Source organism: Cygnus atratus, chromosome 1 (genome assembly GCF_013377495.2).
Source record: "Cygnus atratus isolate AKBS03 ecotype Queensland, Australia chromosome 1, CAtr_DNAZoo_HiC_assembly, whole genome shotgun sequence".
Taxonomy (NCBI): Eukaryota; Metazoa; Chordata; class Aves; order Anseriformes; family Anatidae; genus Cygnus; species Cygnus atratus.
Genome location: NC_066362.1, coordinates 195,842,721 through 195,858,077, shown reverse-complemented (window position 1 = coordinate 195,858,077; position 15,357 = coordinate 195,842,721). Strand labels below are relative to the sequence as shown.

Genomic DNA, 15,357 nt, shown 5'->3' with positions numbered 1-15,357 from the left:
AAATACTTAACGTATTCTTTGCCTAATCATTCAGAACTAGTCTGGTATGGGGTAAAAGTCTCTCTCTCTTTTCTTAATAAATCTTTTGAAGTGGGACCTTAAGATGCAGCTCTGAGATGTATCCATATCCACAATTCTTTAAATAAAGAGATCCCCCCAAAAAACAATAAAAGCACTAAAATACTTTGAAGTTCAAAAGATATTTTTTGAAACACAAACTAGAAAATTAACCTTTTTAAAATAACGAAAATAGAGAACAAGATTAAACACACACACACAACTCCCCATTTTCTGTTATGCCCTTGTAGACTGCTTCCTTTCCAACAACAAATCCCATGCTGGCTCTAACAGCTGGTTTCTCTGTCCCTGAGGCCCCACTATGAGTTGGCTTTCAGAAGCCTCCACCACACTGCAGCTTCCCTGCTAACTTTGTCTGTGCATCTGTCCATCCTTCCCCATTTGACTTGGAGCAACAAATGAAACTTTCCACAGTTTTCCCTACCACAGCAGCTTGATTGCTCCTGGAGAGCTGCAATTTCTCCTCATCAGAGGATACCACCTCTCAGCCTGTAGCCTCCAGGGCCAAGCAGCAAAGCCACGATCTATCCAGCTGGATAGCCATTCCTAATGACAGGAACATATACAGCTGTGCATGTAAAAAGTAAACCATCATCCAGTCTGTCACTCTTTTACAAAGAATGTTACCAAAAAGAAAAAAAAAAAAGAAAAAAAAAAACTTTTTAAAAAAGCCCTTACATCCCTTATATTAATACTTCGAAAGGAAAACAGATATCTTAATATTCTTTCATTAGTAAAAACATAGCTGATAATTTAATACAAAAAGATTTTATTATAGATGGAGCTGGTATTGTCTTTGGAGTTATTCTTGCTTGATACTTCTCTTTAGAAGATTCTGATTGAGGATGCTATTAACTTTATCAAAACTTAACACTCAGTTTGAATTTTTTTCCACTAGGTGTCTGTCAGGCAGATGATTTATTTTTTTTTTATGAATGTTTCTGAAAAATGATTCAGACATTTCTGAACACAAGCTAATGCATGTGCTAAGTTTCTCTGATGTTAAATTATAACAAATTCACCAGTTACTTTGTGAACACTTCAGAGTAAGAGCTTGAGCTTTTAGCAGAATGTGGTTGTAAACCATAGGTGTGTCTGGTACAATCTTGGTAATAAAACTACATTTTTCTGTGCTGCAACCCCCTGAAAAATATCTGTCCACAGTAGCTTGGAAAGTTCTTCTAAAGGTTTGTCAGATTCATTCCTCATAGCTTCTGTCTTCCAGCTCAGAGCTTTGACTTGTCTGAGCAAGCTTCGCACCTGGAAAGTGACTGAGCACAGTCCAGGCCACAATTACGCAGACTGAAGAAGACTTCCAAAATCTCAGTGCCAGTTAATGCGGGCCACAGAATGTGAACCTGTGCCCTAAGAAGTTATTTTTCTAGTGCTTTAAAGTATATCTTTGCTAGTGCTCAGTTGATATAGAAGCACAGGAAATATGGGAAGACAAAAAAACACAAAACTGCAACATCTGAGGCAAGCACAAAAAAGAGGTGACAGGAGGTAACTGTTGAGCAAAGCAGCGTATTGCAACAAGAAACATCAGAAAGGGAGCACAAGGAGGAGGAGGAGGAGGAAAACACTGACTAATAAGTGAGGAAAGTTTGGGAAGAGGAAAATAAGGAACGCTGGGAATCAGAGCTATGAAAGTTACATGAGTCATAAATTCTGACCAACAGACATGACAGGTGTGGAAGAGAATAAGTGAGGAAACAGGGCAGGAGAAGTAGTAATTGAAAAGTAGGAATTGTCCTGGAAATTTGGAGGAGCTACAGAGACAGAAAAAAAACAGCTGTGTAAGGATATAACGTAAGTATTAGCAGTGAAAGACAGATTGCAATACCTAGAACATTGCTAGTGAAAACCCAGAAGAGTAGTTATAAGTTCACCTCCAAAAAAGAGACTGGAGGAAAACCTGAATGCTGTATAAATCTGATGGAATCATCTCTTGATGGTATATAATTTTATGCCTCTTTTTAACTCTTACTGCTTTCATGTTAGGAGAGTTTGTGAAGCAGATTTAAAAATCTGATATATTTCCTTGAATGTCTTTGTGATCCTGTATGATGGGATTTCTGATTATTTTGTGTATATGTTTTTCTTTTTTTTTTTTTTTTTAAGGTAATATGGGTGAAAATGACAGGGTTGTGATGTTAAAAGTGAAAAAAATAACTGTTCGCATAAAGATTTCCTATGATATTTCAGTCTCTTTCCCCACATTTGCTCTGAAGCTGAATTTTTGTTTGTTTGGACACATGAGAAATGGAAAGAGGACATTGGGATTCTCTGTTTTTGACTTTGTGGCAAATCCACTTCTGTTAGGAAATTGTCTTGCTGCACATAACCCTCGAAGTTCCCTTGAAATAGATCAATTCACTTTAGTAGCATGTGTAAGCATATTGAGGTAGCTGTGATCACAATACCAGTAAGACATCTTCTGCTTTAAAACCCAATAGTTTTGATTGTTGCAGATGGTATCAAGACATTAACAAAGTAGGGTATGTTCCTTAGTATTGGTTATTGGTGCAGCTGTTAAGTTAATGAAGTCAGTATATATTCAGTTTTAATTGTAGACACATTTTATTTGAGCTTTAATAGAACATCTGTGGAATAAGTGCTATAATTAATGTTCTCTGGGTTATCCTACAATCTATGTATACATTTTATAAATGATATGTTATAACCTCTGTTCAAGTATGTATGTTTAGGAATTTATTTAGTTTTGTGGTCCTAAGATGAACGATCTGTTGTCAGATAATTCTTCTTCCCTTAAACAATTAAAGGTTTAAAAGTCATCTTCTTTTGTAAGTTCACCTGCCAAGTCAACATTGATAAACTTTGTTACTATATTAATTCAATTTATTTTATTAAATTAATGCCATCATTAAATATGTAGATTTGATCAGATATTCAGCATGCTTATATCTGAACTAAACAGGCAGTGCCAGCTGTTCTTGAAGAAACAGTTTCACTCTAGCTTTCTTTTGTATTGTTTTCAAATAAGGTGTTCCAAATTCACTACTTCTAGTAAACTGTAATATAAAGGATAAAACTTCAAAGGGAAAATTCAAATGTTGAATCTAAACCCCTTGGGCACGCAGGTAGGTACACTAGGGAACGTTGATTTGTGCTACTGTAATTGCAGTTACTACAGACTCTTCATTTCAGGCATTCTTGATACAATTCTTTCTTGTATGTGGTAACATGATGGTAGGGAACTCAGAGTAAAATTGTCAACTGTTCTGGGAAACTCAGAGGTTAATAGAATAATCTGAGAATTATCAGGATTTTCCCAGACTCAAGGAAGATATTCACAGATATAGTCTTCCTTTCTCCTTTTTTGTTTGTTTGTTTTCATGAAGGCATTAGGAAAAGGGATTATTTGGTTGGCTTTTTTTTTTTCCCCTTTTCAAATGAGAAAATGAAATACAGAAATTCAGGTATACCTGAATATATATATAATGCCTTGTATATATATATAATATATAATGTATATATATATAATATATAATAATATATATAATGCCTTGTACATTGTGTCATATTTCAGAATTCCCCTTTTTCCTTGTGTGACCCTGAAATGCTGAAATTCCAGGAGGCAATGGTTCTTAGTAACCTACAGGAGCCTTGTCTTCCTAACTTCACTGAGTTCCAAATCTTCTGAAACAAAAGGTAATGGCATGTACTCTGAGATACATAAATTGTGTATGTCATAAATTTTAGATTTTTGTTATTGTATTTATTAAGAAAATCACCTAGGACTGAAGGCTGGTAATTTAAAATTAATGAAAAGCTTAATTCACTGCTAGTGTAGTTAGTTGTACTACACTTCTAAGATTTTTATGACAAGGATGCTTCAAACAACAACCCTACTTTTTTAATGTACTTCTGTTGAACTCAAGGAAAAAAAATAATAATTAATAGAAGTACACAAGGAGGAAAATTTTATTTTTGCAGCATTGCAGCATCTTACTTCTTTGGAAAACACAATGGTTATTTTCAAATATATTACAAGGTAGAGTTAGATACTTAATCAAAGAGTCTGTTTTTCCCCAAGTGCCTTAAAAAAAAAAAAAAAAAAAAAAAAAAACCACTCAAACCACTCATGCAAAAAAATAAAATAAAAAATCTGCAATTGCTCAACTTCAAAAAAAAAATTGCTCAACTTCAAAAAAAAAAAAATCAGACCACTTATATTTAGGTATTGAAATATGAGTCCAGAAGATAAATTTAGTGTATACCTCTGTCTGCATTCAGAAGTCACAAATTCTGACCGTTCTGTAATTGAAAGGAGGGTTCCTTTTCATTCTTCATGTCCTTTGCTCTTTTGAGATTTGGTTTGGGAATGTTCTGGGATTTTTCTTTGTTACTATCCAGTTCTTTTTGCTACTAGAACATTCAGACATAAGTATGGGTTATTCTGAAATTCTTTGCATCTCAGGGAACCTCTTATTTTCCTTTTGTTCTTCTCTCCTCTGAGGATTTTGACTCACCATATTCCTTATTTGCTATGTGAACATCTCAGTTAGCAAGGGATGGCCACAGTGGCAAACAGGTATGTTCTTTCTCCACTCTTTATCCCTTTGTGAATTTTGGTCTCATGTACAGCAGAAGCTTCGCTCCATGTTTGTAGAAGATAAAAACAATCTCCAGGGGACACTAGATCCTTCCTGTGCATATGGTGAACATCAAGCTGGAAGGAATGAGTAATATTATGGTTTTGCTATTCCCAGCATACTAACTAGTAAGTTGTATCGCAGCACCAAAAGCAGTGCATTGTGTCTGATAACAGATGTTCCAGGTACGTCTCTCACAAGGTTAGGAAAGCCAGCAGAGAATATGATTCTGCAATCCCTTCTGATCTTTATTCAGCTTCTGAAAGTACAAAGTTATTTTGCACTTGAGCAAACCACTCAGAAAAGTAATAGGAACCCTCTTTGATGGTAACTTCTGTACCAATATCGAGCAGACATTTTTAGGAATCTGTTCCTCTGGCTTCCTGTGGACCAGCTCCTTATAAAATGAGTGACATGCAGAGGAGAAGCAATGTGCAAATGGGTTTGGGATAAGACTAAGATATTCAAATCTATCACTTCCCTATGCCTTTCCCTGTGGTTGTGGCATCTGCAGAGACAAGGGAACTTCAAGTAAGTCTGTCTCTGCTAAAAAATGAATATCATGGCATTGCTAGTTTGTTCTTTAATTACCATTATTTTAGTAGCAATATAATGACATTACCTGGACATATCAAAATACATAGTACCCAGACTATTTTTTTCTTTATCCAGACAGCAGTTGAAGTTTACAGCAGAATTTTCTGCCAAGGAATAGAATGTCCTCCCCACCTTTAAGGTACATTACTAACTTCAGTACAGCTCCATCATCTTACTTACATCTTACTTACTTACATCTCTTACTTAGGCCATGGCTCAAGGAAACAATATATTCAGTTTAAAGGTTTCTTTTGCAGGATACAAAAGACCATTCTGACATGATATAAGACAATATGGTATATGCTTCATGCTGTTGCTTCAAAAATCTTTCGGATAGGTTATTTCTCTCAGTCTTTGTGTTGAACCAGCTGTCATCTGTCTGCACTTCTGAAAATTCAGGATGCTCAAGTCCCCAAAGGTTGTTAGTTTTTTGTTTGTTTGTTTGTTTTATGCAGTGACTTTGCTAACATCTCCAGTTTGTTAATTATCTGCTATAACTGAAAGTCTCCATGGTTGGCTCTGAATCCCTTCCTGTTTGCCGAAGGCCTGAAGAATTATGTGTCACATTTACACATAATTCCACTTATCTCCCTAAAAAATTTCTTATAACTCTAATTATGTAACCATGAGGAGCTGAATGGGCCTACCCAGATGTTGTAGGGAAGGACAAAATATAGTGGTTGCAACTAAAATTACACAGTTATATACTAAAACAGGCTCAATGCATACTTTCAAAACAAACAATCAAACAAATTAAAAACAGCAGTTTTACTGTTCTCCGTTACCTGAAGGAACTTATTATAAATGGGGAGGGGAAGAGAGAGGGGAGTTTTCATGCCACTCTGAAGCTATACACCTGGTGCTGTTGCAGACACAGATGTTTGGGAGTTTGTGCAGCCAATTATTTTGTTTGTAATTCACTCCTTAGCTTTACTTATATTCTGCATTTGGTTAAGGAAGAACATTAAAATTTCCCAATAATAATGGTATTGCTCAGATAGCTCTCCATGTGGCAAAGAAAAAAATACATTATGCTCAGCTTAAAAGAAGAGAGACTCAATGAAAAGGAAAGATGTACAAAATAAAGAAGAGAAGAGCTCAGAAACAATTCAGACCCTGCAGATGTGCTGCAGCTGTTTGCTTGCCCACTGGGGACATTGAGATAGAGAGATTAAGGTATTTATATGGAGATAGTTAGACACCTATATCAGATAAGCAAAATGCAGCTAGATTGACTTAAAGTGTAAAACAACAATAATACTGAAACAAAGCGGTGAATGTTATTCAATGTCAGTGCATTAAACATTGAACATATATATGCTATAAAACGGCTCGTGTTCTTACATGATGAAGTGAAAACAGAACTGACCTTGCAAAGGATACACACAATCAACTGAAATTTTAACAGGTTGTCTTAAAAGCTGTGTGTTACTTTACTTTCAAAGAAGAATGCCAGTGCTTAAACATATATTGTCCATTCATAATTATTTTAAAAGAAAATGTAAAAACACGTCCTTGTAGAAACACTGCTGTGAAGCTAAAAAGAAAGAAGCAAATATAAAAAGTTGCCATTCAAAATAAATACGTTTCTTGACAAGAGCTCTAAGTAGAAGTGAGTTAAAAGCAAAAATAACGTAACCCGATGTGGATAGTATGTGTTCCTTATGGTAGTTAAAAATAAGCTTCATCTACAAACTTCACAAGGTAGAGGCCATAAAATCCAGTCTTTATGACTTTTAAAAAAAAATAATAAAATAAAAATAAAAATAAATTTAAAAAAAGAGTCTTTATTTTTTAATTCCATCTCCACCTGTAAAAAGAACTAATGAATCTCACCTCTTCACATGTAATTCTTTACTGTTGTCATAAATAACTACCGAACTACCGTAGTGAAAAAAATACATTTGTTATCAAGAATGCTTCTGGCTTTAATGTCCACTTTGGAAATATTGAGAAATGGAGTCTCATAAGTTATTCATACTATCAGAATTAATGCAGTCCCTATTCCTGGCTTCTGATTAAATGCTGTCTTGTAACCTAGTAACACTGGAAATAATGACCAGATGATAATGTTCTGCGAATTGAGTCAATGAAGAGAAGCTTTGACATGTCAAGTTGCAACATTATTTGCCCAACAGAAATATGCCTAGAGAACCATCCACAGTTGTGGATACGATTTTCTTCTGTGTTTGTATGGGACAATGTATTAAAAGCCCATTTCTAATGATAGGCTCATTCTCAGTCTTTCACTATAAAATTTAAGACAGCGGTAGCAAGTAATGAAGAAGCAGATTTACAATTTTAAAATTAAAAAAAAAAAGGGGGGGGGAATTGAAAGTCTTTTTTTTTCCCCAACTCATCCTCACTGATATTAGTAGACAAAATTCATTCAACATGACGTTGAATTGTAAATCCTCTAACAGACTTCCATACAGCATACAAGATCACAAAACTGTGTCACTCATCACTGATAACTTATCTTGCTAGAGACGTCAATATGAAAGACAAGCAAAAGACACAGGGAGAAAAACTTATATTAGTATTGCCAGGATTTAAGACTGGAGTTGTGTAAGAACCCACAGCAAATTCCTAAATTGAACAATTCCTCTTCCTCATGCATCTAAAACAAACAAAGAATGATTTATAAGAAACAAATACGCAAATAAAAAAATATGAAAAATAAATACAAATTAGTAGAGAAAAATGCATACACACATGTATTTGTACACCACAAAGGTCTAGAAAGCATTAACCAATGACATGGAGTCATTGAAGCAGAGAAAAATCTCGGAGAATGGGAGCTGAACAACAGTTACTCAGTTAATGCATAAGTTAAAAAAAAAAAAAAATTACTTGCCGAAGGGGTGGGAGAAAAAGAGCAAGGAAAAAATGTATAGGAGGGCAGAGAAGCATTAAGTTAAAGCACAAAGTTGTCGTTGCCAAAGGGAAAAAAAAAAAGGGGGGGGGGGGGGGGGAAGAAAGGAGGGGGGTTAAATCCTGAGGGTAGCCATTAAAGGCACGGAGTGGGAGCGCGCACTACGTGTAGGGATGGGCACGAAGCGGCCGAGGAAGGCGAGAGCCCAACTCGCGGAACGGCGAAGGGGGCGCGCAGCGGCGGCGAGGCGGGGCGCTGCGCTGCGCTCGGTCGAAGCGGTCTACAATTAACAGCGGGAGGATGAAGGGAAACGGGGAGGAAAGGGGAGAAGGGGCTGCCGGAGCCGCGGCGCTGCAGCTGCCGACCCCCCGCCTGCTGCCCCGGTGTTTTTCCAGTTACCGCAGCCGCGGTGTGAAGAGGGAGAACGGGAGCCGGCAGCAGGGTGGAGGGTAGGGAGAGTCGTCAAGGCTGGAGTGGAATAAAAAACGTTTCAGAAAAAATAAAAAATATAATAATAATTTAAAAAAATCTATCTATCTATCTGGAAGGGGGTGGCAAGGAGGGGATGGGGGAGAAAGTGGTTTTCTGGGGAAAGCTGGTGGCTTGGGTTATAGGGGCGGGCAGCAGATCAGGGGAGAGCGCTCGCCAGGTCGCCCTCTTGCTTCACGCTCTGGGTCAGAGGAGTGGGGATGGGGAGAAAATCGGAGAGGGAGGAGGAGGAAGATGAGGAGGAGAAGGAGGGGAGCAGGAAAGGGGGGGTTCGCGTGCGCTTAGGGGTAGGGGCGAGCCGCGGGCGGCGGTGTGAGATGGCACACAGATAACCACACACATCACACACACGCACGGACACACACATATACCCACATACACGTCCGGCCGGGGGCGGGCAGAGCCCCCGCCGCCCCCCCGGGATCGGCAGGGGGAGGTGCCTTGGTCCCCCCCCGCCGGGGAGGGGGCACGGCGGGCCGGGAGGGGCTCGCGGGAGCTGCCGCCGCGAATGCCTTCACCTGGGTCTCTTCATCAGTGAGCGAAGCGAGGAGAGGCGCTCGGGTCTGGAGAACTACCTCTGGATGGTTTAAAAAAAAAAAAAAATTGCAGGAAAAAAAAAAAACAACTCCGCAATCCTCTGCTCCCCACAGGCTGAACAGCATAAGGGACTGCTATATTTGAGGCTGTCAGGAGGATGGGAGAGAGAGACTGAGAGTCAGGGCGAGAGAGAGACGGTGCCACAGCAGCGGTAAGTGTCTTTGCCATTCCCCCAGCCAGGCACTGATTTCCCTGGTTAGACTTTTGAGTGTGTGTAGATTATTTGTTGAAATATCCATCGCGGCATCTCTGTGAGCAGTCTGTTTTGAAGCCAGCAATGGTGAGAGATCCCATTTTTGGGCTTCTACTGCAGGGTTTATGTGTTTTGGTTTTTGTTTTGAATCTTGCATTGAAATTGTTGTCATAATTGAGCAGAAAAGTTGAAGCAGAAATTACTGTGATCTGTTATATGCTTCCTGTCATTTAAGTAGCTAGCAAACTACTGCAGTGAATGAGTTGTGAAGAGGGATGTGAGGCTCTTAGAACAAATGTACTCTGGAGAAAGAATGCCTATCTTAATGTGCTAATTTTTTAATGTTTAGAAGAACTACCAAGCAAATGCTTGAGGGTGAAGCAAAATAATCTAGCATACTGAGTTTATGGTGAAGCACTAGAAGTTGTGTTGTGAAGTTCAGGATGGTACTTGGCTTTGGGATAAACAATTATCTCCTTAACTAGAAAAGTGCAGTGCCAGAACTGTTCTCCTTTGCTGACAGGCAGAGGAGATGGAATTACATAAAGATGCGCTGATTTTTCCTTTCTGAGGTGAGGACAGTTGATAAGACTATTTGAAATGTCTATGAGCTAGCTAGATGAACTGAGAGTTTTTCCTGTATCACGGAGTATGAAACTATGCTTCTATGTTTATCTCAGAAAAAAAATCACCATCCATTACTCTATCTGTACTCGCTCAGATGTTTAGTTTCATTCCTGCTGAGCACAGAAACTTCATAAAACATAAGAAATACAAGATAGTGTAATGTGACTACTAGAACTAAAGTTTTCTATGTGTTGCAGCCTTTAAGAAATTTAACATTTTAGCAAAGTTTGTTCTCATTTTTTTTTATTTATTTTTTTAAGATAGTACTTTCCTTGAATGACACGTTTTCAATGTTGTTTTCAGTGAAGGACCTGATGCCATAATCTTGTACAGGAGTACAGCATTCCCATAGTCTTTGGTAGGTGTTGGATCAGACCCTAAAGTTTGAAACTACAAATAAATTACATGGTGACTGTAAGCCAAAAGCTAAGGGGAATTCCTGACAATTAAAATTTGGATGACATTTTCTGTTTAATAAAACTGCAATCAATTATTTCTGAGTTACAGTAGAACTCCTTCAGAAGTACTTTATGCAATCAATATTATGCAAAATCAGTTAATAATGATTAATATTATTACAGAGAACACCAAAAGAATTAGGAATAAATGGGCCATTACTTTAAAATACTATCAAATTATCTATCAGAATTTGCAAATATATCATTTTCATAAAATTTCTTTAACAAGTGTAGCATTTATCTGCGAAGTTTCAAGTACAAAAAGAGAAACATACATATAGATAGTTTTCAATATCGTGCAACTTGGGAAGAAGCTTACTTTCCAGTGTGAGGCATACTAAAAGGAAGACAGAAAACTGAGACATGAACTCTAGTAATTAAATAATATTTCATGTACAGTGGCCCTCTGTGGCAATATGCCTCTAACTATCTATTAAGAAAAGTGGTTAAGAAGACAAAGTCTTAGAAGACAACAAATATATGTATAAGAGGAGGTTGAAGTGTTAAATGTTCAGGAAGATGATAACAACTAACTAGTTTAAAAAGTGAACTATTCAGCATGCAGTACTTCTGTTTCATACACTTACAGAACAAATGCCAATACAAAAAGAACTAGCGGTGTGTGACATAAAAGTGTGTAGACAGCTACAAATAGTCTGGAAAGTAGAGATCTCTAGATTGCAATTTTGTTGTTCAATATGAAGCTGAAGGTTATATTTTTAATTTTGGCTTAAAATCTTAAGGAATGTTAATTTAGTTTTATAACGAGGCCAGATGTATTAAGAATGAAATTAGGAAATAGAAAAAAATTCTGACTGGCTGAAGAACTTGTTAGAAAAGAAGTTTGAAAACAGATCTTGAGGAAAAATAACCTAGAAAATAAGGTAAAGAGGATGATTAAAAACTCAGCCGTTAGGAAATAATAAAGGGCAACTTTAAGAAATGAGTAACTTAGAGGACTGTCAGCACAGATTCAATACAGGAAGGTCATGACTGGCAAATTTGCTTGAGTCCCCTGAATAAGTTGCTGACATGGTAGACTACTGGCGAATCAGTGATATGATTTATGGGGGTTTCAGAAAATGTCCAGTTCTGTGCTCCACAAAATATTGATTTGGAAAGTAAATTTTGGAAGGAGTGCTGGAATGAATTCAAAACTGACTTAGAGATAGGGACCAGAGGGTGTCAGTAAAGGTAAGGAGCTATGGATGAAAGGAGGAGGTTAAAAGTATGATGCTTTAAGTGACAGTCTGAGATCCATTTTTCTTTTTTTTGCTTGTTATAAAGCTGGCATGTTCAAAAAGAATAAATCTGGTTTGCTAGCAATATAGAAAAATCTGTTCCACTGAACTGATTCAGAGCACTGGATGTTTTCTGACTAGCTTAATGATATGAATATTGATTTTAAGTAATTAATGCAAGTCTTCACTAAAGGCATCGTAGGAAACTATATAAAATGTACGTGCCAAAGGGCACTGAGTTAGTTGAGGTAGTTGGTTCAGTGACATTGCAAAAAAAAAAAAAAAATTGTTTTTTTTTGGTTGGCTTTTTTGTTTGTTTGTTTTGTTGTTGTTGTTTGTTGTCTCTGTGTTTGAATGATTTGGTCTCTATGCACGTAACCTGAATGGTTCCTTTGGTTCCTCTGAATTCATTGTATAATTCACCACTCTTGATCCACTCCGTCCATATGCACCCGCTATCAGCTTGTGCTTTGCACTTTCTCTCAGTTTCAGGACCACCTCAATCATTTGAACAATTTCTCATACTCTAAAATACTAAACTGAAATCTACCACACAGTCTATACTGTGGTTTTAATTCCCGAGAGAAAATGTCAAATAGACATTTGTTTGTTAATATTATATTGGCAGGTGTTTCACAAAGTTTTTCTTCCTCCTTCTGCACATACCTTTTCTGATGCTTTTTGTTTTTCTTTAGGGTCAGTTACACCCTTGATTATCAACTCCTTAGCACTACACAAAGGGAAAATACTCTGTCCAGAAGTGATGGAGTCCCTACAGAGTTTTATCTTCTGAGCAATCTTGATCAATAACACTACATTAGAGGCTAGTGCCTTTTAAAAAAATATGAAATTGTTAGAACTTGGTAAGATGAATACATTCTGATTCTACTTAAATTTAAGATTTCAAAACCATAAACTCATAATGTATGCATATGTATGTATATCTGTATGTGTTTATACACACACATAGTGTATATTGGAGTAATGATGCTGTGTCTTTGCAAGCTGGAATGGAAGCAACAATAACATTTTCTTGTTAGTGGAAGGAAATGTAATCTGTTTGTTTTTATAATGAATTTCTTGGGTGATTTATGAAAGTATCCTTAATTGTATGAATCATAAGAAAATGTGATCGTTGCTTGCATACTGCTTCCTAAAAGGCAGTTCAGAATGATTTTTCACTGTACTCTATAAAAGCTACAAATCAAGTTTTAGGTGTTGCAAGTGGATGTAAAACAAGGGAATACAATTGTAGAATCTGTATGCTGGGAATATAATAAAACATTAGTATTACCATCCATGTTACAGCTGATGTTCTTTAATCGCGCATGCCCATAATTATTCTGTGTAGTCATCCACTCAGACTAGGTCCTAAGCTTACAGAGCCATGAACTGTCAGAATGATGGGGTTATTCATGCTTTCATGTAGTAGTTACCAACATCATAGTTCACCTCTTTACATCTTTAGGACTAAACTTACATGTCAGTCTCTGGAAAAATTGATAACTTCTCCATTCCCATACTTGGAAATAGAGAACACATCATACTCTTTCCATCCATCAGAAACATCTTCTGGGAGTTTCCTTTTTCAGGATGCTCTTAAAGGTTTTATTGTAAATGATGTTAAACTGTGATGGTATCTTTGGAGAACCATCTGTTGCTGGAGCTAAAAGCAGGCAAATATTGAAGGTTGCTGAGAGGGGTAAAGGATAACTTTCCATTCAACATACAGAAAGGAGGACTTCAGCCTCCTTGTGAGTGAGAAACACTGAATATTTAATAGCCAGAAGTTTAAGATTTACTATGTATTCAGTGGGACTCCTAGCCTGTAAATCATTTTGGTGAAGACTAAATGTACAGTTTTGTAATTGATGTAGACATATTATCAGTTCAGTCTTTTAAGCATCTTCTCTTACTGAGTTACAACAATTTGCAAGAATTCATGAACCCCATTTTATTTTTATTGTTTTTATAGTCTTCATTAAGTATGTGATGGACAGGGATTGCCCTGTGAATGTAACGTTTCTGATTACTAACAGCCTATTACACCAGTGCATTCAACCAAGAGTAGTAGCTACACAGATGGGTGGGTGAATGAAAAAGACTTTATGGTTAAAATGGACATATCCAGAAGATATATTGCAATAATCTGCCCCCAAAATATGCTTTCAAAGCTGAGTAAGGCAAGGAGCTTTACAGAAATTTACTTTTTGACAAAATGATTAACTGTTGCTTATTTGGGCACACATGCATTATATTTTCTAAAAGACAACCAGTTATGCCCATTATCATACTCCATATTCTGTCATGCTATCTAGTCTCACTCAATTATTTGTCAGTCTCCACACAGGCCTGAAACTTAGTGAACAAAACCACATGAAAATGAGTCAACAAATATATATTTCACCTCTTCTTTTGAGATGTTTGTCATAGAGAACATTTTCCAAAAGTGAAGTATTTTAGTCACTAAAAAAAAAAAAAAAGAGATTCTGAACATGCTGGAAAACTTTTCTGGCATTCAGCACTGTTGGTCTGACAGAATCAATCAGCTTTGTCATATTTGCATTATTGTGATGCAATCAGGATTATTCATTTACTTTTACATTTTGTCATTCTTTCTTCCAATGCCTTTGGTGGGAGCACTTGAACAGTTTCTGGAATGGATGAAAATACTGAAAATTTATTGAGCCTGATCTTGTTACTATATAGGAATTTCAGTATGCCTAGCACACAAAGATGTGGTTGTTTTCCAGACAAGCATTTGAACTTCTGGACATAGACACAGATTAAAAATCTGCTTAGTTTTTTGTTTGTTTGTTTGTTTGTTTCATTTGGTTAGTTGTTTGGTCAGCTTGTTTGCTTTTCTGTGCTTACTATTTTCTTTTGCACAAGCATTTGCTGCTTGGAACATTATACAGCCTCCTTTCTGGACCAAATTAATGATATCAAACGTTGTCTCTAAGGTTGCAAATATATACTTTCAAAGCTGAAAAAATTCAGGCATAGTTCTGAACCTACTATTTAAGTTACTTTGATGTACAGTTCACTGACTGCATATATAAATTGTAGGCATAACATATAGTAGTAGGTACATATATTTACAAAAATGCAGAAGCCAGTTTAAAATGCAGATAACACAATTGTCTAATTCATATCAGAAGTCCATACTAAGTAACATTTATATCAGAATTCTGATTGCCATAGAAGATGTGTTGTTTTATTAGCAATGTCCTCTGACTCTATTATAAACCTTATCATTATCATCATCATCATAGCAACTAGGTACTATAATCATAAATCAAGATTGCATTGTACTAGGAGCTGTAAACACAAAATGGTCCCTGAATCAAATAACGTATGGCTTAACTCAAGAGCTCTTCCCTTTTTGCGATTATTTGTGACATTTTAAAAGCTTACATCTAAGGGAATACACCTGTGTCTCACAGCCCTGCAACCACGGTCATGTTCAGACTTCCAAGATCACCCCCCAGACCAGAGGGGGGAAAAAAAAAAAGATATGATCTGCAACATTATGATGTGCACTGATCACATACACATGCTATAAAATGTCTTGAACATTTGCCTG

The 15,357-nt window shown here is 36.8% G+C and overlaps 1 protein-coding gene across 1 annotated transcript in view; it reads left to right on the top strand.

The window, feature by feature from the left end:
* The first annotated feature begins 9,228 nt into the window (after nt 1-9,228).
* The window catches only part of CNTN5 (contactin 5), a 680,315-nt gene continuing 674,186 nt past the window's right edge, over nt 9,229-15,357 (top strand). Inside the window, 1 exon segment of the mRNA XM_035542535.2 lies at nt 9,229-9,403. The gene's annotated coding sequence lies outside the window, so the exon portion shown is untranslated.